Source organism: Acomys russatus, chromosome 12 (assembly GCF_903995435.1).
Source record: "Acomys russatus chromosome 12, mAcoRus1.1, whole genome shotgun sequence".
Taxonomy (NCBI): domain Eukaryota; kingdom Metazoa; phylum Chordata; class Mammalia; order Rodentia; family Muridae; genus Acomys; species Acomys russatus.
The window spans coordinates 44,289,201-44,312,923 of record NC_067148.1 but is presented as its reverse complement, the minus strand read 5'-3'; the positions used below and the strand labels follow the sequence as shown (position 1 = coordinate 44,312,923).

General features: G+C 42.6%; 1 protein-coding gene and 1 pseudogene across 3 annotated transcripts in view; one reads left to right on the top strand and one right to left on the bottom strand.

The window, feature by feature from the left end:
* Positions 1-866: 866 nt before the first annotated feature.
* LOC127196087 (protein IMPACT-like) lies at positions 867-2,888 on the bottom strand (annotated as a pseudogene).
* A 5,286-nt stretch (positions 2,889-8,174) lies between these two features.
* Positions 8,175-23,723, top strand: part of Hdlbp (high density lipoprotein binding protein) — a 63,018-nt gene continuing 47,469 nt past the window's right edge. Inside the window, exon 1 of one of the 3 annotated variants that reach the window (XM_051154382.1) lies at positions 8,175-8,337. The gene's annotated coding sequence lies outside the window, so the exon portion shown is untranslated. Of the gene's footprint in view, positions 8,338-8,530; positions 8,646-8,773; positions 8,853-23,723 lie in introns of those variants that run through there. The other 2 variants (XM_051154383.1, XM_051154384.1) reach the window with 2 other exon arrangements.

The window sequence follows — 23,723 nt, the reverse complement described above, 5'->3', positions numbered from 1 at the left end:
CCACCATGTAGATGCTAGGAACCAAGTCCAGGTCCGAAAGAGTAGTTACTGCTTTTAACCACCAAGACCATCTCTCTAGCACCAGAGGGGTGGATTTTTACACACACTTAACAACCCCGAAGCTCTGGGACACAGGGAGTGTGTCGACTTTGGTTGAAACTCAGAAATTAGCAGAAAGCTGCTTTGGTATTTTCCAAACCCTAACGTAAGTGAGCACTGCAGACCCCAAGTTTCTCTCTCCAATGGAAATGTTTCCAAGCGCCCAAGACAAAATGAGGTTCCTATATTTCATGGGCAGGTAAACTAAGGCATGCATGCAAGAGAATCCATGGGCCTTTAATTGAGGAATATGACCTCTCATGGGAAACCAAGGCTATAGTCTAGGTTCTCCTTTCCCAGTGGCTTTTATAAGCCTTGCGGTTGAAAAAATTAGAAAACCTACCAAAAGAAAGTTCAAGGCCAGCCTCTTCTACAAAGTGAGGTCAGGACAGCCAGAGCTGTACAGACAACCTTGTCTCGAAAAACCAACAAAATAAAAACCCACAAATACCAGAGTCTATACATTAACCAGCTATCTGGAACTGTGTAATAGGAGAGTAAATTAAGGTCCCTTAAATAAAGAGGACATCCATGAAAAATGTTATCAATAGACAACTAAAAATATTAAACTATCTCAGCAAAATTGAAAAGTTAAGGTTAGGAGAAAAACTAAAGAAGACCTAAAGGAGTGAGAAGCGGGCCAGATGGAATATAGGTTTGTCAGAGCTATACCCTGACTGTAGGAATAGTACCTTTAGGAAATAATAGGAAAGGTACCCACCAATGGTGTGGGCTGGGGGGATATAAGGATATATATGCTGGTCCATACCTGTAGCCCCAACATGGGAAGGCTGAGCAAGAGGTCACTAAACTCAAGGCCACCTCTATGTATCTGTCTTAGTTTTATGAGTTTTGTTTTGTAATCTCTGTTATGTATCCCTAGCTCACAGGGATCCAACTGTGGCTGTCTCTGAGTTCTGGGACTAAAAATGTGAGCCACTGGGCTGATATTTGTCTTAAGTCTTTCATACAGCTCATTCCTAACTTTTTCACCTTTTCTTTCCCAAACTTGTGGAGTTCTCCACTAGTGTATTTCTAGCACAGTTGTTGATGTGTTGCAATGATCTGATCCTAGCAGAATCCCTCCACACCAGTGGATACTACCACCATGACAGTCTTCATGTTCAAAATTTCCATCATTCTCACAGTCACGCAAGAAGGTGTTTATCCTTACAGTGTATGCTACAGGCATAGATATTGTAGGTGACACTGGCTATTTTCTTAGTCTCATAGAAATTGGCAAGAACCATTTTTATTTGTTTAGGGCAAACGTACTGGGGCCAAGTATGCCTTAAAAGTACTTCTTCAGTCTGAAATAGCAACACCATGATCAAGTGGAAGCAATTCTTCTATTTATGGCTTATTTCCACTGACGTTGAAATCCAATGCTTTAATTGGATTTTCTGGCTGATATTCTAAAATGAGATCATCTTTGTATTCAACATATTCTTCTTCAGGTTTTTGTTTGGTTTTGTTTGGTTTTGTTTTTAACGTTACAACTGAGCTTGGTTCTGTTATCTGAGATTTCTGTATCAGAATATCTCTTCTCTATCCGCTCATCAAGGATTCTTTCACCAATATTCTATCGTTTTTAATTAAATATTTTGGGAGGAAAAAAAAACTGGCCTTGATCACAGGACATAAAAGGAAACTCTAACTATACCAAAAAGGGTGGACTGATATATATTTCCTTAAGGCTGTTTGACAAATGTGCACATTTGCCCTTTAACCAAAGCACATTCAACCAATAAGTAGGGATGTTGACTCTGTTTCTTAGCAATTAAACTTTATTATGCAACCCAACTAGCTTATAAAAGAAGGAGGGAGCTGTGCCTATTGGGTTGTCTTGTCCAGCAGCAACTTGACATGCTGTGTTTGCTTGATATCCCTGAGAGGTCTGCTCTTTTCTGGAAGGAAATGGAGGCGGAGTGGATTGGGAGAGAGGGGAGGCCCTGAGAGGAGAGAGGAAAGGGGGAAACTGCAATCTGGATGTAAAACATCAGAATAAATGAAAGATTAATTTTGTCCCTAAAAATATCCATAAATGACAAAAATTTTCTAAGGAAATTAATAAAGATAAAAAATGAAATTATGGTAAAAATAGGACAAGTAAAATCAAAGACTAGATCTTTGAAAAAAAAGAATCTTGTTTGTTTTTGAGGCAGCGCCACACTATATAGCTCTCTCTGGCTGTTCTGGAGCTCACTTTGTAGACTAGGCTGGCCTCTTACTCACAGAGATCTACCAGCCCCTGTCTTCCAGTGCATGTGCCACCATGCCTGGCAGAAACAAATTCTTCATGCAAATCCAATTAAAGAAATGAGAGCAGGAGATGGGCATAGTGGCGCATGCCTTTAATCCCAACACTCAGGAGGTGGAGGCAGGCGGATCTCTGTGAGTTTTGAGTCCAGCCTGGCCTACAAAGCGACTCCAGGACAGCCAAGAATACACAGAGAAACCCTGTCTTGAAAAACCTAAAAAAAGAGAGAAAGAAAAGAAAGAAATGAGAGCAGACATAAAAGAAGGCACAATCACAGATACAGACTACAAAAAAAGGACACAAATTGAAAATAAGAGAAAAGAATACCATCCGTGGCACTATAAATTACCAAAAAAGAGCAAAAACTAGAACCAGTGCCATTAAGTAGCCCATTAAAATCCAGCAATAGGGCCAGTTAGGCAGCTAATGAGGTAAAAATACTTGCCTTCAAGCCTCCCTCAATACCGAGAGTTAGATCTGGGGAATTCTCATGGTAAGGGAAGCAAATAGGCTCCAGCAAGTTGTCCATTTATCTCAGCACACACAGGTAGCATGTGGCCCATTCCCCCCATACATACATAAATGCAAAAAGGAAGAAAGAAAGATCTAGAAACAAAGAAAACAGAACAAACACATATGCACCCAACCTAGAAATGCAAAGGGCCCAACTCAAGATGGAGTTAAAGCAGAATAGCATGGAAGCCTATAGAGACAATAACAACACTGTTAACCATTCCAAGCCACTGAAGAGGAAAGGAAAGTGCTCCAACTTACTTGTGAAGTCAGCTTAATTTCAACAACAAATCCAGATGGGAAAGGAAGTTAGAAGGAAGGGCCCTTCAGTGAGGAAAGACCAGCAAACATCAAATCAACCTCATTCATGAATACAAATACAAAAATTTTTAAGTATTTGCCAACAATTAGGTTCTAGTAATGTATCAATAACAAAGCAAGGGAAACCCATGTATAAATATGTTGATGAGATATAGAATTAAATTCAGCAATCAAGCTGCATGACAATACTAAGAAAACTGCTTATATATAATTCAGGGTTATTTTCCAAAATAACAGCAAATGCTACTCTTTAAACACTGGGATTCCTTAAACTAGGAGCTGAAGAGACGGTTCCCAGGTGAACAGCACTTGCTGCTCTTTCAGAGGGCCCAGGTTCAATTCTCAGCAACCACATGCAGCTTATATCGTCTGTTAACTCTAGTTCGAGGGGACTTTTAACCTCCCGGGGCACCAGACATTGTAATATGCAGATGTACATACAGACAAAACACTCATATACATAAAATACAGTGTTTTTAAAAAGGGATACTAAACCCATTTGAAATATTATCAATATTAGATAAAAATGTTCATTACTCTCATAATTACTTTAAAACACTAATGAAAAACTTCAAGCAACACAAAAAGCATCATAACAAAAGAAATTCCCAGGTACCACTCTTTATTCATTTTCAGTAATTAGCAACTCAAGCCCAATATTAGTTTATTTCCAACTTGCCTGGATTAAAGTGAAGCAAATCCTAGAACACTTTGTTTATGGCTTAGTATGCACAAGGCTCCTAAAAATGGTGATCTATTATTTCTAGGAAAAATTAATTATAGTTGTTTAACATAACCCAACTGCCTCATTTTTTTATTAGATTCGAAATGCAAGTAGGACCTAGATATTGCAAGTTTGCCACAATTATCTAAGACTACTCTATTGAGATTAGTGCATCAAGAAAAATCATGAAATAAAACTACTTTGCTGACAGGACTAAATATGCAAAAAACACAGTATTTGAGTTATCAAACAAATGAAAACAACGGTGTCCAGGCTTGGTAACTCACATCTTTGATCTAGCACTTGGGAGGCAGAGGCAGGTGGAGCTCTGTGAGTACGAGGCCAGCCTGGTCTACATAGTGAATTCCAGGACAGCTACACAATAGAGACTAGATCTTAAAACAACAAAAAAAGCCCAACAGTAAAGTAGGCTAAGAGGTATAGGCCTACAATGTCAGGTATCTGAGTGACTCTCACAAGAAGAGATATTCCAGGTAAGGCTGGAACAAAAAAACTTTAGTTCCAGGACAGCCAGGACTACACAGAGCTACACAGAGAACCCCTGTCTCACCACCACCAAAGATTTTCAGAATGAGATAATTTATTTTGTAAGGTACTAAAAAAGATAGATGTTAAGTTCGAAGTTTCTTTCTAGCTGGCTGTAGGGGTGTGCCACTTAATTTTACCACTCAAAGGACAGGATAATTGCAAACTGGAGGCCAGAGTAGACTACACAGGGAGACCATGTCTCAAAAAATGAAAAAGTTTCTTTCTGAACTGTGATTGTGATTGTGTGTGGTAATGAGAAGTAAACCCCTAGTTTTATATGTGCTAGACAGTGTTCTACCAATGAGCTGCATGCCAGCATTCAATTGTTTTTCTATGCAGCAGTAAATATTTGGGAATGAAGACAGGAAAATACTTAACAAGGATAAAATAATAAAAATCAAACGGGGGGTGGGGGGGAGGCTGGAGAGATGGCTCAGAGGTTAACAGCACTGTCTGTTCTTCCCAGCAACCACATGGTGGCTCACAACCATCTATCATGAGATCTGGTGCCATCTTCTGGTGTGCAGATGTACATGCAAGCACAACACTGTATATGTAATAAATAAATCTTAAAAAAAAAAAAAAAAAAAAAAATCAAACCAGGTATGCTAGCATACCACTGGAGGCAGAGGCAGAAAGATTACAAATTTGAAGCCAACTTGGACTATACAGTGAGTTCTCCAATAGTCTAGGCAACAAAGAAACCACGTCTCAAAACACAACAGAACACTCAAATACACCAGGATACATTTTAGGTTCTTTGTCTTGTTTGGTTTTGAAGCAAAGTCTTTGTAATCAAGGCTCACACTAACCTAACGATCCTGTTTCAGCTTCCCCAGTGCTGGGGCTGCAGGGATACAATGCTCTACTTGACTATAAGCAGATTTAGGATTAGAAAAAACCAAGACCTAAAAATACTAAGTCATTGTGTTTCCACAAATTGGTATAATTAATTCAATTCTAAACTGGAATCCGTATGACTTCTTTTTTTAAGCATTGGGGAAAATAACCTTTGTTTACATGGAAGGATAAATACCTGAAGAGTAGAAATGTCGATGCTTGCCTTCACTATTATTGTACGTGTTTTATTTCAAACCACCACAAGATACAGGAAATGTCATGGGTACCTTTTCTACATCCCTGAATCTCCTTAGTTTTACTGACCCTAGTCCCCAGCCATTTTGAGGTCCTGGGTCAGTTCAGACGAAAGAAGGGTAATTTTCATTATCAGTTTCTTTTCTTTCAGTAAGTATCCTGATGGTATAGTACAGAAGTGGTGAATACACACTATGATCCTTCAACATGGAGAATGCCAGGCTATGAATTCTTTACCTTACACCCAAACATAGCTTGGATCCACCATGGTTTTCTGACAATTTATTAAACAAAACAAAAAGGGGTTTTGGCTTTGTGTGGGGGTGTAATAAGGACCCAGAAATCTTGCATTTGGGGGCAAGCACTCTACCAAGTGAACTATCTATCCCTAGTAATGCCAAAAGAAGAGCTGAGAAAGGAACACTGAATTTCAGAAGCACTTGGTTTGCTAAGTACAGAATGCAGATCAATTAGATCCCCCTCATCTAAGATGATCCAAAGGGGGCGGGGTGTCAAACTAAAAATTTATTCTTTCACACTGCATATTTCAGATGTCAGAAGTTATTAATAAGTTCTTTATCCTCAAACCACAGCTTCTTTATTCCAGAGAGTAATACTATCACCCCAATTAAGATACAAAAGATCAACAGATAAACAAAAGTGTATTTCTGACATTAGAAACTTGTTTTGCAAGTGGCATTTAAAGCAATGGAATACTCATAAATAGGACCCATCATTCATGTACACAAACTGTTCTATTTGTATACATTACCCCTAATCCCTAAAGACTTCTCAGTGTAGGTTCCTGGAGAGCTTTCATCCAAAGTGCCTGGACTGTCTTGCCATTTAGATTTCTTAGATTTAAGGACTGTACAAGTACATTATGCAAGACAACACTAACACTCTTAATGGAGCTTAGGGCAGCAAGCCACAATCAAAGGGAGCTGAATTACACTCATGAATGATAATAGACGGAGGCCCCACCTCCTTCCCCTAGGTTACCCAGCTAAACCTGAATGAGAATCTGATCTCATTTAAAAGCTCTTGTTCTTTATAGAGCTGTGGTGCGCTGTAAAGAGAAAATCTTCAAGGTGAAAAAAAAAAAAAAAATGAAAAAAGGGTCGGGACAAGCTTTACAACTAAGAAAATCACCACCAAAATTAGATACAGCAACACACACTGACAGTGTGGATGCTGGGTACTGCAAAGAATCCCTGAATGGCAACTACCAAAATCAAAAACAAAACAAAAAACTGAAAATAAGGAGTCTCAAATTAGAAGCATCCTGAAGGAACAGCTTTCACGACCCCTACAAAACCCTATTTTTTCTTATGTTAGCATGACTAATTTAATAACGTATCTTAAATACTAAAATAATTTCAGCTACTAAGGAAATATCTGAGAACTATGACTTGCACCCTTTGCTAGGCAGTAGGTACCCCAATACTTGACGCCAGGGGTACACCTAATCCGTCTAAAGCATATCTCATCTGGTGCGAGTCCTGAGTAACAAACAGCGAGCAGGAACTAAACGGCAGATAAGCAGAAGACAGAGAACGTGGGAGGCAACTGCGCTCCACACACGAGGAGTAAATTGGGTTAAGGACAACGACAGTGACCTCAGTGGTTTGAACCAGAAGTTAGACGTGTTAAGAGTCTGGGAAGTACACAGGACACATGGCAGGGCGGCACTTAACAAATGAGGCCAGAAGATACAAAAGGGCCAGGCGTGGTCTGGGCCTAGGGTCGGGCTTCGGAGTTAAGACTTCACCGCTTCTCTCAGTCGGAGGCCTCCCTCCGCTCCATGCTTTCTTTTTCCTGTCATTCACATAGCTCTACCTTTTGTCTGGCGTCGCACTACCCCGGGGGAACGACCACTAGCCACTGTCTCCAATTAGGGAATTTCCTTAAACATCTCAGGGCGACTAGTCCTTCTCATCCCCAGGACCAAATAGCGCCGTTAACCGAGAAGATGGCCACGCAACCAGAAGTACTTCGTAGCTAGGAATCTAAAGCTACCTCGCCCAACTCCTCTTAAAACGCCTGACGCGCCACCACACGACATACGGACTGTGCGCCGTAATCTCACCGGGACCTTGCCACGCCCGCCCCACCGCCTTGGACCTGGCCAGTAGGAGTACCCCAGATGGGGGCCGCCAGTCTAGTTGTCCTCCAAGGAACGACGCCGAGCCCCCGCGTCCATCGCTGGAGCCACAAACTAAGGGCGCGGCCGCCCCTCCCCCACGCGCTGCTCCCCCTTCCGCACCCGTTACCCCGCGTCCGAAGCGAGAGGCGAACTCTCTCGCACTTCCTCAGGACGGCCAGCCCGACTCGAGCCCGCGCGACTGTGTGTGTGTGTGGGGGGGGGGGGACACACTGCCATCACGCTTACCCGCTAACACGCCGGAGAACGCTCAGCCGACTCCAGCACGGACCTGCCCTGCCCCGCCCCGCCCCGCCCCGCCTCGCCCCGCCCCGCCGCGCGCGAAGAGATTGCGTCATCGCGCCGTCCCGCCCCTTGCCAGCTCCTTCCTGGGCCTGGAGTCCGTCCCCTCCCCCGCGGTCGCCAGCAAAGCGCAAGCGTAGACGCGGCCCTGTCGTCGGCCTCTGCGCAGGCGCCGTGCCCCTCCCACGGCGGTTGGCCATATAGAGGCAGGGGGCGGGGGGGAGGTCAAGCGTAGCCTCTTCTCCTTTACCAAGATGGCGTCTTGTTCCTGTTTCGCCACAGTTCCTACCTTATGAGCTTGGATTCCTCGCGCTAGTGAGAGAGGAACAGGTAATGAGATTCTTCGCTCTGTGGGAAACTAGAGATTGGGAAAGGATATTTATTAGGAAGGAATGCGGTGTCCACTGATAGTGAGAGACGACCGGGGGCGGGCAGGTGGCGGCGTGAGTGCGGAGTGATGAAGGGGAGGGGGCCCTTTGCCTCTGCCCTTTCCTCCAGGAAGATGGCGGCAGCACCGAGCTAGGAGCACGGAGCCAGGATGGACAGGCGCCTGTGACTTGCCGGCGGGCATCTCTAGCCACCTCCGCGGCCGTCTCGATGGCGGGTCGCCGTCCAGCGATTGGCTACGTGCTAGTCACGTGGGTTTGTCCCCCACCCCTCCCCCGCAAACCATAGAGTGGTGCCTGTCCCTGGGGACGTGGCCTTCCTGTGCGGTCGTGAGCCCATGCCCCGCGGGGGAGGGCGGAGCCTGCACGGCCCCTACCCTCTTTTGGTCTAGGGTGCGGGGTGAGATCTGCGGCATGCCCTGCTCGCCCGCTCGCTGTGACCGGCTCGAAACTGGGAAGGTGCAGTACTGGGCTGCGGCCTGGCTCCGTTGTCCTTTCCTCTGTCCCAGGAGGTCCTCTGGCTGGGCAGCGGTTGTAAACTCCCTCCTAGGCCTTGCACCAAGGCCTTCGTATAGAAAAACACCCTAGAGTACTTCTCCTGAGAGGAAACAGTAATCGTGCGACCCTAATGGGTGATGCGCACAGTATCCGTCCCCCCCAAGCTGTTTTGACACATGCCTGTTGTGAGGTGGTGGGTTTTGTGCGTATCTACTTTGCAAAGTATCCCTGTGCTCGAAGCTGCCTGCTGTGTATCCTGTCTTGTGTTGGAAGACCGAAGGGTCAGACTGGGCATGGTGTTTTCCTATGATACAACTGTAAACCAAAGAAGAGTGACTTGTGTTTTATTATAGTGTTTACAGACAATGCAAAAGTGTGGGGGGAAACTGAAGGATTATACTCTTCACTTACAACCTGAATTGCCCTTCAGCTTTGGGGTTCGCTGCATAGTCACCATTAGCAATGACTTCACATATTTGTTGGTGTCCAGTTTAAAGATGGTCACATTCTTGGCAGGTTAACTTCAGAAACCCATTAAGTCAGTCACAGAATTTTGTTTGGGGCTAGTAGTAGCCACACTCCACAAACTAAATTTTATTATGGAAGCAAACTTGAATACAGAAACATTGGGTGAAACTCACTGCTTAGGCTTATGTTTTGAGCATTTAAAGTACCCATAGGCTAAACTTGTTAATTATGTTAGACACTGGGAAACTTCAAAGCAGTGCTTTACAGTAGCTTGAAGGGGACTTCGGTTTTAAAAAATAAAAGTGGCGGAACATGGTGGCGCACCTGTCAGAGGCAGGCGGATCACTGTGAGTTCGAGGCCAGCCTGGTCTACAAAGCGAGCCTAGGACAGCCAAGGCTACACAGAGAAACCCTGTCTTGAAAAACCAAAAATAAATAAAGAAAAGTTTATTACTACTTCAGGGATTTAAAACACCCTTTAACCTGTTAGGACAGTTTTAAACTTAGAGAAAACAGGGTATATCTTCTCCAGTCTTAGGGACTATATTTGAAAACCAGGTAAGCAATTTCGAACGGTAGCCAAACTTTGTTAATAGCTTTAGTTGAGAGTCCTGCACTGCTTAGAGGCTTGCTTCATCTTAGGAACACCTGGAAGAGGCAGCCAGCCCAGAACACACCCAGGCAGGCCCTTCCCCTCTCTTGTGGGCAGCCGGACTAATCAGTGGCCAAATAGACTTTCAAGTACATTGCTTTTAGTTTCGTTTTGGTTTTCTCGTTTTCTAATGTCGGCCTAATAAACTCACTCCTTTAGCACTAAAAAAATTAGGGATTCTGGGGGTGCAGAGATTGAAAAGATTTTTTTTTAATTTTTTATTAATTTATTCTTGTTACATCCTTTTTTTTTTTTTTTTTTTTTTTTTTCATTTTTCTAACTTTATGGCTTAGTGTAGAAGATACACTTGTGAAAGAAAGCTTATTTTACGGTCTGATGAGTGCCATAATGGGAATATATGAAAGAGATAAGACATAGACTATGATTACGTGTTGGAAACCCATAATGGAAATATATAAAAGATAAAGGAAGTAGGCTCCTTCATAAAGAATGTGATGGAAATCAGTATACCCGTAATCCAGCACTTTGGATTGTGGAGGCAGAAAGCTAAGGAGGTCAGGTTCAGCCTCTTCTACATAGTGAGTTCAAGGTCTGTATGGTCTACATGAGACACACACACACACAGAGATTATGGTTCTTTGAATTGGGGTTTAAGGAATGACTCAAGTATTCCAGGTGGAGTTGGCAGGATGGAGTGTTGTAAGCAGGAAGAGTAGGAAAGGGAAGACTGAAGACTGTCTTTAGGACTTTCCCAGTCTTGTGACTACTGGGATGACCTGAAGATTCTTCATTAGTGTCTCCCAACTGAAAAGTATTTACTGTACAGTCTTGAGCAGAGAACAAGCTTTGTTGTTGTTGTTTTTAGTTCTTTGACAATTTCACACATATGTATTATGTATCTTGATCATGTCGACCCAAAACTCTTCCCCCTTCCATTCTCCATGGACAACCCCCCTCTTTCTAAAAATAACCCACCTAGTTCAAATAGTGCTTTCTGCATGAGCATGGAGAACCTACCAGCACAACCAGGAAGAAAAGTGACACCACCATGACCCCTCAACAGCCATCTCTTGCCTGTAACTACTTAGCGGCTGTGGTGTTTTATGGCCCTCCATCCCATCCACACTGACATTGACTGGCTTAATTTTGTGCAGGTGATTGTAATGCCATGTCCTGTCCAGCAGGCAGTATGCTATCCTCTGACTCTTATGCTATTTTTTTAACCCCCTTTACAGTGTTCCCTGAGTCTCACTGGGAAAGGTGTTGATATAGAGACCTAATTTAGGGCTGAACACTCAAAAGGAGCAAGTTTTTTAACATCTCTTCTCATTTTGGATTTTAAAACTCTATTGTCTTAGAATAACAAAGAAGAGACTGTCCTTTAGAATCATTGATGACTATGCTTTAATAAAGTGTTCATCATGAAGACAGCAAAGATTGAGAGGCCTCTCATTTTTAGTCATGCAAGTAAATACTATTTGGGGTCTGTTTTAAAACTTTTATTCAACTAAATCCTTAAGAAACTCACTCTTTCAAGAGTAATATTTTAAAACCAGGGAATAATGAAAATGTAAAAAAGAATATAAAAACAGGCACAGTGTGCATTTATCGTCATTTGGCTTAAATGAACTAAGGTTCTCAGAAAAAGCCTGCCTTCGGGAAGGTAAAGAGAGTCCATTCTTCTCGCTGCACCCAGCATTACATATCATTATCTTAGATTTAGAAAACAACTACAGGTCCTGGGTAGATCGCTCAGTGGTTAAGAGTACTTACTACTTTTACAGAGGCCCTGGGTTGCGTCCCAGCACCAGGTGGCCATTCACATCTGTCTGAAACTACAGTTTCAAGGAACCCGACATCCTCTCTGGCTCTTAGGGTGCCAGGCAGAAACATGGAGTCAATACATAGATTCGGGCAAATCTCATTCACATAAAATAAAATAAAAAATCTTTAAATAGAAACAGCTACAAACCAGGAATGGTGGGAAGTACAGGTCTAAGTCTAATACCTGGATGCTGATGCAGGTAGCTGAGAGATTCAAGGCTAGCCTAGGCTGCAGAACATGGCTGTGCCTTCTCATACTGACTTGATTGTAGACGCTCTGTTTGAATGGACAGAAAGAGATGCAAATTCTTGATGGATTGTAGCCACACTTAGTCAAGTTCTTGTCCCAGGCACTTCCAGATGGTGGAGGTGTTTTGGCATTGGTAAGGTCTAATCTCTTGGCTGTTTCCTATGTCCTTTTTTTCCCCCCATGGCTCTCAGGCTTTTTAGTGATAGTCTGTTGGTGGCTCATAATAGGCTGTAGTTGGATCTCCTTTCTGTGTCTCACAATGATGAAAGCTTGCATGTGGCAAATTCAGAAATGTTTTGAATCATTTCTGCTAAATTGAGAGACTCCTGTGTATCCAACGTGGGCTGGCAAACAATAATTTTTGCCCTTCTGAAGTCTTTTGGTGTCTCTGGTCCATGGCTGTATTTGCTGACATAGGCCATCTCCACATACTCAATCCACCCAGGGTACATTTGTATACATGTGTACGTAAGCGCAGGATAAAAAGCTGTAATCCCAGCACTTGGGCGGTTAAGGCAGGAGGATCAAGAGTTCAGGCTTGGTTATTCTGAGTTACATGTTAAGTTCAAGGAAGCTTGGACAACATAAGAGGGTCTCAGAAAAGTTAAAAATAATGCTCCAGTAAATAAAACAATCTCTAAGCATAGATATCTGTAAATCTAGATTTATTTCTTTACTTTTCTTTATTTTTCTTTTTTGGACACTGTGCATGTACCTCTAGCTGTCTTGGAACTCTGCATGTAGGCTAGACTGGCATGCCTCTGCCTCTGGAGTGCTGGGATTAAAGGTGTGCACCACTACACTGGGCTTTAAATTTCTTATATGTAAAAATAATTAGGTAGAAAATAAAATAGAGATAAGAACATGGTGGTACACCTGTAATCTCAGTACTCAAGAGACTCTTGTCTCAAACACATACATACACACTCCTGCACACACACATATGCACACTCCCAACAAGAAAGCATATCTGATTACTCACCACAGATTTGTATGAATATATAAATGTGCACAAATATATATGCATACATATGTATGGATTGTTAAATGTATGTGTGTATTTGAGTGCATATACACACACATAATGTTTCTATAGCACCCATGAAAAACTTAAAGACAATTTCTTTTTCTTTTTCTTTTCTTTTTTCTTTTCGACAGGGTTTCTCCGTGTAGCCTTGGCTTTCCTGCACTCACTTTGTAGACCAGGCTGGCCTTGAACTCACAGGATCGGCCTGCCTCTGTCTCCCAGTGTGCTGGGATTACAGATATGCACCATCACGCCCAGCATGACAATTTCTTCTTATAAAGCCTGTATTAGATGATTGTATAGTGATTCTTCCATATTTGGTTTTTGTTTTGGGCTTTTAAAAAAGATGTTATTATTTTAAATTATGAATATGATGAGAGACCATGTGCACGTGAGTGCAGGGCGCTGGAATGGCTCATCAGCAGTGAATCCCTTAGAGCTCCAGTTGGAGGCAATTGTATGCCACCCAGTGTGGGTACAAAAGCAGCATGCACTCTTCGCTACTGACCCGTCTTTTGTCTTGGTGTTTGTATGCTTTAGTTGTAGTTAAATATAATGGGTGGTTTGCTTGCATGTATGTCTGTGCACCACCCATGTGCAGTGCCAACAGAAACCAGAAGGCATCAGATCCCCTAGTGCTGAACTTACAGACAGTTGTGAACCACCATATGGGTGCTGGGAACAGAACCTGGGTCCTCTGAAAGAACAGTTAGCTCTCTTGACCACTAAGCCATTTAGCTCTCCTTTGATATTTTTAAGTAGAATACTTGTATTTATTCTTGGACGATTTCATACATGTAAACAATGCATCTTGATCATGATGCATCCTCAGCTCCACCCTTCTGCTTCATCCAGGCGCTCCTAGCACTTTCTCCCTCCCTACTTTGAGTCCTTTCCTTTCGTTGTTGTTATTTTGTTTGTTAATAACCCACTAAGTCCAGTTAGTATGGCCTGCTAGAATGTTGATTGATCTTATTCATTTGATCTTGTGCAGGTAATCATAGCTGAAGCAAACTCATGGGTATAATGGACATGCCATGCCCTGACAACATTTCATAGTACCCCTCCCCATCTCCAGGTCTTACCTTCTTTCTGCCTCTTTTTGTGATGTTCCCTGAGCTATTGTGGGTGGGGTGGGGCTGGTGTAGATGTCCCATTTAGGCCTGAGCACTCAATAGAAGATCTCAGAACTTTGACTAGTTATGAGTCTTTTCATTAACTGCTTATTACTGCAGAGAAAACTTCTCTAGCCAGTGGTGAGGGCAGCACTAATCTGTGAATTCAAATAGTTAAAGATCAATTTAACAACACATTGTTTTTTGGAGCTTTTTGGTTTTTATTTTTGTTTGGTTTTTCCAGACAGGGTTTCTCTGTGTAGCCTTGACTGTCCTGGAACTGTCTCTGTAGATTGGGCTGGCCTCAAACTCAAGAGATCTGCCTGGCTCTGCCTCCTGAGTGCTGGGATTAGTAGTTTTAGCAAACCAATAGTAGTTAAGTTCCTCCCTAGAGCCTGTGATCGTCAGGTCTTGACCAGGTTTACTGAATTTTTTCCTTGGAACAGACCTCAGTTGAATCCAGAAGCAATTGTTTATCTCTATCACCTATATGTCCCTGCTGCTGCTATTATAGCATGCAGGGTTAGGTGCGGGGATACCATTGATGCACACCCTCAATAGCCTGGGCAGCACATTCTAGTACTATGAAAGCTAGTCATCAGGAAGTTTTCAAATAATTTCCAGCTTAATTACGTTATATCCAGCAACCAAAATGTGGGAGCATAAATTTTTGAAGTATATGTTTGTGATGGTTCCTTGAATGTGCATGCATCCCACTGTGAAGTAGTCATTGGAAAGCATTTACCTTTTCAGTTAAGCTACAACGAACTCTGTAAGAAGTCTATCATACCTCTGATTTCTTAGTTGCTAAGTGATAGTAACACAAAGTCCAAGATAAATGGAAAGACTTGATCAAGTAATAAGAACAGCTGGAGAAGCCCAAACAGTATAATGTATCCCTTAAATTGTAAGCAGAGCAGTCTACATTTGGAAACGAAGAAAATGAAACCCTTTCATGTATATAACATTTTAGGAAATGATTTCATGTTATTTTGGGCTAAAGTAGAGGGGTTTTCCCCCTGATTTCTAAGAATGATAAATATTTTAATGATGGGGTCTTTATTGGATTGTTATTCCAGACATGTTGAACTTTTCTGTGTAGTAGAGGTGAACAAGACACTTCTGAGACAAGTTGGGCATCTTGACCTTGCAGAGCTTATCTTGATTCTGATTGTTAATTGAATAACATTACATGGACCATAGCTACTCACCTTGCTACTTTGTTTTAATATGTTGTCACTTTCCTTATATCCATTTATACATTTGCAGGGGTATCCTTTTATTTATTCAGGTGAGTATGTGTGTATACATGCATGTGTCCACTCCACAGTGTATGTGTGGCAGATCAGAATTACAGGTGTAAGGGCACACAGTGATGTTATGGTTGGTGCATACAATGTGCAGTAATAGAATACGGCTAGTTAGCATCCAATACATCGAGTTAGAATATATGATACATTATTTACAGAATTGATAACACTATACAATCCTTATTGATACTTTGTATCTTCAGCCTTCACATTCTTTCTGGAAGATGTTCTCAGATTTATCTCCTAATTCTTTTGCCCTTTTAAATGCTTTTTCTTACTTTGTATTTCTGTTTTAGAACTTCCTATATTGTTGTTTCCTAAGTGCCATGTCTGTATATATCCTATAGCTATCTAAGGTTTCTTTACCCCCAAAACACTGTTTGCTTTAGGCTGCCTTTTCCCCCCACCCCCACCCCTTCCTTTACCGTTTCCAGAGCCTTTTCTGGGCTTATCCAGTCTTGCTTTTGTGCCTCCTGGCGTGTCAGAGAACCTGTGAGCCTGCCTTGTCTAGGGCAGCATTCACTGTAGAGGCGTTTGGCAGGACTGTCTCCTTAGAGCATTCTAACAGTTGGTGACCCTTGTTCAAAGATGTAGTTAGTTCTCTTACTGGAGAGAAGAGTGAGTGGCCTCTGGGGAGGGCAGGAAAGGGACAGCTGTCTAGTTCTACAAAGTTCATGTGACTCAAGAGGTCCTGCTGAAGTTTTTTTTTTTTTTTTTTTTTAAGGTTTTTTGAGACAGGATCTCTCTGTGTTAGCCTTGGCTGTCCTGGACTTGCTTTATAGACCAGGCTGGCCTCAAATTCACTGTGATTCGCCTGCTCCTGCATCCCGAGTACTGGGATTAAAGGCGTGCACCACCACACTCGGCTCTGCTGAAGTTCTTAATTCTATTTCTAATCCAGGTTTCTGCTACTTCAGTTAGGTTGTGTTGTCTTCTGCATTGTGAAAGCTCTTTCTGATTAAGTTTCCATTTCTAGCCCCTTGTATTTATTTCTACTTATGCTTGGTGTTTTATGTCTTTAAAAACAAAACAAAAAACCCCACCTTATTTATCATTTTAGTAGTACTTCAGAAAAGAGGACAGGAAAATGTACTCCTACCATATGCAACAGCTATCGGAGATGGGATATCTAAGAAAACAGTTCTCTTGTGTTTTCATGGAGGTCACATCTTAGTGTGAGGAGACAGGCATATCAGTTACATCCTAGAACGGAGAAGGAAATAATAGTATCAAGAGGGTAGAACAGCAGGAGACAGTGGCCCCTGGACATAAACTGCTTAGGGAAGCATTGCTGATGGAGTGGCTCCCGCTTCGAGCCTCAAGTGAGTGAATAAGCAGTGAACAGCCATCTGAGAAGTTTCTAAGTTTGATGAATAGGAAGTACAAAAGCATGGGGTGGCAGTGTGGTTGGTGTGCTGGAGAAATATGGGACACCAGATCCTAGAAGGTGGTGTAGAGCACAGCCGGGTGTGTGGCTAGAGAGCTGGGGATCAAGGAAGGGGCAAGCAGACCTTCAGGTCCTTGCTATTAACTGCCTTTGGAGACCTTTAGCAGACTAACCATTGGTGGGGGTGATAGCTTTCCCGTCAGCCTAGGACTCCATTCTTTGCTCTCTCATTCTGAGGGAGGCTCGAGGGTGAATGCAGTTGGTGAGGGACAAAGTATGGTCTGGATTTTTGCCTTTTATTTCTTGCTCTGCCTAACCTGGGACTGTCTGACATTCTTCCACCTCCCAGAAGGCTATGTATCCTCCATAACTTAGCACACACTTGTGACTTCCCTTGCAACTAAAATTACCTTTTTGGAAAGATGTCCTTTCTTTAAATAGGATAAGTTGGTGTTTATAAATGCAATAGAGCTCCGCTAGGTTTAGGTTTCTCAGATGATCAGACTAGGCTACTTTGTGACTAGTTGAAAAGGATGTGTTTTTTCAATGGTATTTTCTCATAGGTTTTGCTTTGGTAGCCTTCAATAATGCTATTTTAAACTTACAGCTCGAATTTCACTTCAGATCATCATTCCTCTGACCATTCCTGTTCTGTTGCCTAACTATGGGTATTAGAGTGTCTTAAGAAATGTGTGCTGCCTCACTATAATGGAAAGCTGCAGAGAGGTTATGAATAGTGCAGCCTTTATGGTCCAGAAATTCAGATTGAGCTGGAGTGATGCCTTAGAGGTTAAGAGCGCCGTGTGCTGCTCTTCTACAGGACCAGAGTTCAGTTTTCAGCAACCATGTCTGGCAGCTCCCAGCTGCTTAGAATTCTAGCTCTTGGAAGATCCAACTCCTCTGGCCTCTGTGGGCACCTGCGTTTATGTATGCATACCTACATACAAATACATGCCCATAATTAAAATAACAAAAATAATTTTTTAATAAAAATAAATAAAAATTCAGATGGCAGTTAAGCTAAGTGAAATTTCAATCTAACAGTGAAAGAATTGCCTTAAGCTTGTATTGCCCCACATCAGACTGCAAAAACTAGACATGATCATCTTAGTTGTTGTCAAGGGTGACCAGGATGGTTCACAGGTTGTAACTGGACAGTTGAGCTCATTAGAAGGGCAGTACAAATTGATGCATTGCCTGAAAAAATGATGTGTTTTTCAGGAATTTGATCTAAGGAGGTGCTGGCCCAACTGAAACAGAGAGTCCTTCCTTCCTTTCTTCTCTTTCACTCCTTCACTTTTCCCCCTCAAGTTGTTGATCTTCCTGCTTTAGTCTCTGAAATGCTGAAATTAAAGATATGAACCCTTACAGCCAGTCAAATAATTTTTCTTAGCATTTTTGGTAATTAACAAGACATACAAAAAACAAAAATACAAGCTAGCTAGATGTGATGGTGCACACCTTTAATCCCAACACTTGAGAGGCAGAGGCTAACCAGAGCTGCATAGTGGGATTCTTGTCTACAGAAAAAAGTACAAGCTACTCAGGGTTCATCAGTGGGGGATTTATCATTCTGTTTACTCCACTTAACATGCAGTTGTTGAGAAATGAGTTAAGAGTTGTACAAGTCGTAGGAAGACAGCTAAGACCTTTTCATCTATAGAAATAGGTGTGGCAAATAGTAGGTGTATGTAGTGAGGCCTTGTTGTTATTTAAGCCATGTATTAATGTATTTACAGAAAACATCTGGAAAAGACAGAATAATGATATGTTTCTTTCTCTCTGTGAGTTTGAGGCCAGACTGGTCTACATAGTGAGTTCTAAGACAGCCAGGGCTACATAGGGAGGCCCTATCTCAGAAAGAAGAAAGAAAGAAAGAAAATCTGGGAGAGTGTCAGTTTTTACATGATTCTGCTGAATTGTATTGCTTAATGATAAAAATTACATTCCTTGCTAGACTGTTTCTCTAACAGCTACACATCAATACCATTGTGTTAATTCTACCAATGTTGACCACACCAGTATTAATGTAGCCCCTCCTATCCCATGCCAGGCCCTGCTGTGGGCAGAAGACTCCCAGAATAGGTAGAGACACTTTGCTGTGACAGCAGGCTACATCTGGAGCAACGAAAGGTAGGAAGTTGCTGATGCAGAAAGCAAATGTGTGTAAGTGGCTATGAGCAATCACTGAGTTTCTGAAAATACTCTCAGATTTGCCCTTTATCCCCGTGTGTCATTCTTTTCTTTTTTTTTCTCCCCCCCCCCCCATGTGTCATTCTTAAAGCCTCTTAAAATGCTGAAAGCATGCAACAGTGTTCTCTATCTTACTTCAGGCTACTGGCCCTGACTACATGGAAATTTGAGGTGTAGTCCCTGGAAGACCTGCTTTTAGCTTTGGGCCTGTTACATTCTGTTAGGTTTTTTTGGAGGGGGCAGGGTTTCGAGGAGACAGGGTTTCTCTGTGTAGTCTTGGCTGTCCTGGACACTTTGTAGACCAGGCTGGCCTCAAATTCACGATTCGCCTGCCTCTGCGTCCCGAGTGCTGGGATTAAAGGTGCGCGCCACCATGCCCAGCACATTCTCTTAGTTTTGAGAAAGGGTCTTGCTAGCCTTGAACTATTAGTTCAGACTAGGGTTGCTCTCCTGACTCAGCAAAGCACCGCCCATTGCTGAGATTACAAGTGAGGGTCACAGTGCTTAGATTTGGTGGGGTTTGCCTTTTTTTTTTTTTTTTTTTTTTTTTCCCTTGGTTTTTTGAGACAGGGTTTCTCTGTGTACCCTTAGCTGTCCTGGACTCGCTTTGTAGACCAGGCTGGCCTCGAACTCACAGTGATCCGCCTGCCTCTGCCTCCCGAAGGCTGGGATTAAAGGCGTGCGCCACCATGCCCAGCACCTTTTTTTTTTTTTTTTTTTTTTTAAAGACAGTGTTTCACTGTGTATTCTTGGCTGGCCTGGAGCTTTTATGTAGACCAGGCTAGCCTTGAACTCAGAGATCCTCCTGCTCTACCTCAAAATTGCTAAGACTAAAAGTACACTACCATGCCTAGCTTCTGCTTGAGATAGGCTCACTCTCTGAAGCTGGATCTCAAAGATTTGCTAAGCCGGCTGGCCGTGTAACTCCTGGGATCAGCCTGTCTCCCTATTCCAAATCCAAGTGCTCTTACTGTGGGTGCTGTGTCTGGCTTTTAGGGGATTCACACAAAGGTTCTTGAGCTTATGAATGAAACATCTCCCCAGAACTTGCCTTTCCAGCTTAAACGTGTCTCTGGGGACATTTATTTATTTTTAAGGTTGGTGTTTTGTTTTGTTTTGTTTTGTTTTTTTGGTTCACTTTTTTGTTTTTGTTTGTTGTTGGGTTTTGGGGGTTTGTTTGTTTTGTTTTTGTTTGCTTGGTTTTTCAAGACAGTCTTGGCTGTCTTGGACTCACATCTAGTGATGGAAACTAGAGCTGGTCAGTGCACAGGACAGCCTCACAAAAATTGTCTGGTTCAGCTTACCAGCAGAGCTTTGGTTATGAAGTCCAATCCTACAGAGGCTCAGTTTGTAAAATGTTGTGGTCACCAGCCCTATTTTTCAGTTGCAAGGAGTAGAGCCTGGTGGAGTAAAGCCTATAGCAGGGATGATTTGGTGCTGTGCTGTCTGCAGTACAGATGTTCTTAGGGATGGTAATAGAAAAACCTGTACTGCTTACCTGGGCCGGGGATGGGTGTGTGTGCTCAGTCTTCACAGCGACTCTAAAAGGTACAAGAGAGGAGAACAGGCACTTGATCCCCACAGCTGGGTTGAGTTAGTGGAGATTGGGGGTGTTCTTGACTCTCACCTGGAGTCAAGCAGATAAGGACACATGTCTGGGCTCCTGGAGGGAGGGAAAGTGGCCCTCTGTGGATTCCTTGGCAGCATGACCTGCAGAGCAGCCCAGCCAGTGGAGAGTTGAAGCCTGGAGGGAGGCAGCTACTACAGTGGTTGCCATGCAGAGACCTTGGGGAGGTAGCTGCAGAAGAAAGGACTCTGACCCACCAACAGGCAGAAGAAAGGAGGGAAGGAGAAACAATCGTACCAAAGGAGCACTAGCAGAAAGTTTTCAAACAGGTTTGGTTGGTTTGGCTGTTTTTGAAGTTAAGGTAGAGATGACTGACTTGCAGATATGTCTCTCAGGGATCCCTTTCCTGTGTAAAGTGTGTGGTTCTAAATCCCTACTTTACTTGATAATGTTTCAGACTTGATAGAATATGTGTGAGCAGAAACAGAATCATTTGTAGGTTTGGGTTTTTTCTTGGTTGTTTTGTGGTTCTGGGAATCCATACCTGAGACGTCAAGCATGCAAGGCAAGCACCTAGCATTTACCTATATGCCCAACTGTATTAGTCAGGGTTACTCTACTCTTTCTATGTGTGTATATATACGCACATACATATAATAAACTTATGTGTATTACATATAATTATGTACTGTATATCTTATATAACAAATATAGAATGACTTATAGGTTTTACAGGCCATGGTCCAGCTAATCCAACAACATTTGACTGTGAATGTCTTAAGAATCCAGCAGTTTCTCAGTCCACTAGGCTGGATGTCTCAGCTGGTCTGAAGACTTAGGCTCTAGTGCCAGTGAAGGAATGGACTGGCAAGAGCAAGCAGGCAAAGAGCAAAGAACTTCCTTTTTCCTTGTATTTATATAGGCTTCTAGCAGAAGGCATGGCCCAGTTTAGAGGTGGGCTTTCCCAGCTCAAATGATCTGGATTCAAGGTGTGTCTTCCCACCTCAGTGATCCAGATTAGAAGTGGATCTTTCCATTTCAATTTAAGCAAAAATCCCTCACAGCTTGCCCTCCATTTTGGGGAGTTTAGTTAATTCCACATGTAGTTAAGATGACAATCAAGGGGCTGGAGAGAGGGCTCAGTGGCTAAGAGCACTGACTACTCTTCCAGAGGACCGAGGGTTTAATTCCTAGCACCCACATGGCAGCTGACAACTGTAACTCCAAGATCTGACACCCACACACAGATACACATGCAGACAAAACACCAATGCACATAAAATAAAAATAAATTATTTTTTAAAAAATGACAATCAAGAATAGCCATCACACCAACCTTTTTTACTTTTGTTTTTTGATTTGTTTAGTTTGTGTGTGTGTGTGTGTGTTTTGTTTTGTTTTGTTTTGTTTATTTTTTTAGACAGGGTTTCTCTGTTTGGTCTTGGCTGGCCTAGACTCCCTTTGTAGACCAGGCTGACCTTGAACTCACAGAGATCCGCCACCTCTGCCTCCCTGAGTACTGGGATTAAAGGCGTGCGCCACCACACCCGGCTCTCAAGGACATTTCTAGCTACTGTGAATGAAGTCACATGTGCTGCATTGTCCTTGTGAATGCATGTTTAACTGCAAATTTTGTGCTTATGTGATAAACAGTCAAATATTTATAAGTATTTCAGGGTTGGAGGGATGGCTCAGTGATTAAGTACTGGCTATTCTTCCAGAAGACCTGGGTTTGAGTCTTAGCATCTACATGGCAGCTCACAACCATCTGTAACTACACTTCTAGGGTATCCAATACCTTTTTCTGGACTTGGGCACCAGGTATGTATATGGTATACATACATACTTGCAAACACCTATACACATGAAATATAATACCTATAATATGCAAATGGAATTGTGGATTGTGTTTGCCTCTCAGGTTTTAAAATTTTTTAAAGGGTAATTTAAAGAATAATGGTGTTATAGCCTTGCCTTAAATCTTATGTGAGACAGCAATTTGAAGAACACCTCTTTTCTTTTGAAACAAGGCTTCTATTTTGATACATTTGCTTCTGCTGGGAGCTGACATGCCAGCCCCAGAGGACGAAAGTTCCCCATTACCTCTGTTGCCTGCACAGTGAGCCCTATGGGATTGTAGGGTGGCCTCACACAGGACTCTTAGCTTTCCTGGCCTTTCTCTGGCAGTTTGGGAGCATTATAGTAAGAACCAGAAAACTCAGTCAGTAGCCTCCTTAATTTACACAGATTCCAGAAATGGTTGTCATCATACCTCTTTGAGATTGGTAAGTGCAAGGGGGTTGAAAAGATGGTGATACTAAAGAAAATCAACAGACGCTGGCATAGTCTCCTTTGACCCTGTGAAACATGAAAGATGCTTTGTTTTGGAGCCATGTTTTCAGAGTGTAGGTGCTGCTGTGGCTGTCCTTACCTTCCTGTCTTCAGTTAGCTATAATTGGGGAGCTTAATTAAGCGAGGAAGGAGCCCTGAATGAGAGGAAGAGAGGAAGGGACTGTGTTCTTCCTAATGAAAGTCTTTTCAAGGTATGCTCTTAATTTTACAGCCAGATCTTTATGCAGGCCGTGGCTGTGCAGCATTGATGTGATAATGGAAGGGTTTTTCCTCCATCAAATCTCACTGATTAGCTCCAATAATAAATTTTGCTTGACTGTACTCTGTTGAAGGTTGCTTAGGCATATTGAAATGTTATCATTCATTTATAAGTCTGTGAGATGTTTTTATTCCAATGTGTAGCTTTACTTGCCTTCGTTCACTAAGTCCCACATCCTGGTTTGGTAGTGATGCTCTTGCGAAGGAGCATGGATGTCTGTGTTTTCCTCTTTTAGCCATCGCGTGTTGATGGTTGGTTGCTCCCTAACCTTAGTCCTTGGCTGTTATATATGTCATGTGCTTACCAGTCTATAGGCAGTTTTTGAGGTTTTCATCTTGCTGTCCTTCAGGACAGCCTGTATTTGGGTCCATAGCACTGGTGACAGTCTTCTGGAGCACTGCTCCTGTCTGCTTCTGCTTAATGCTATCTAATCTCCTCCTCCTCCTTTTCCTCCTCTGCTTTGAGGA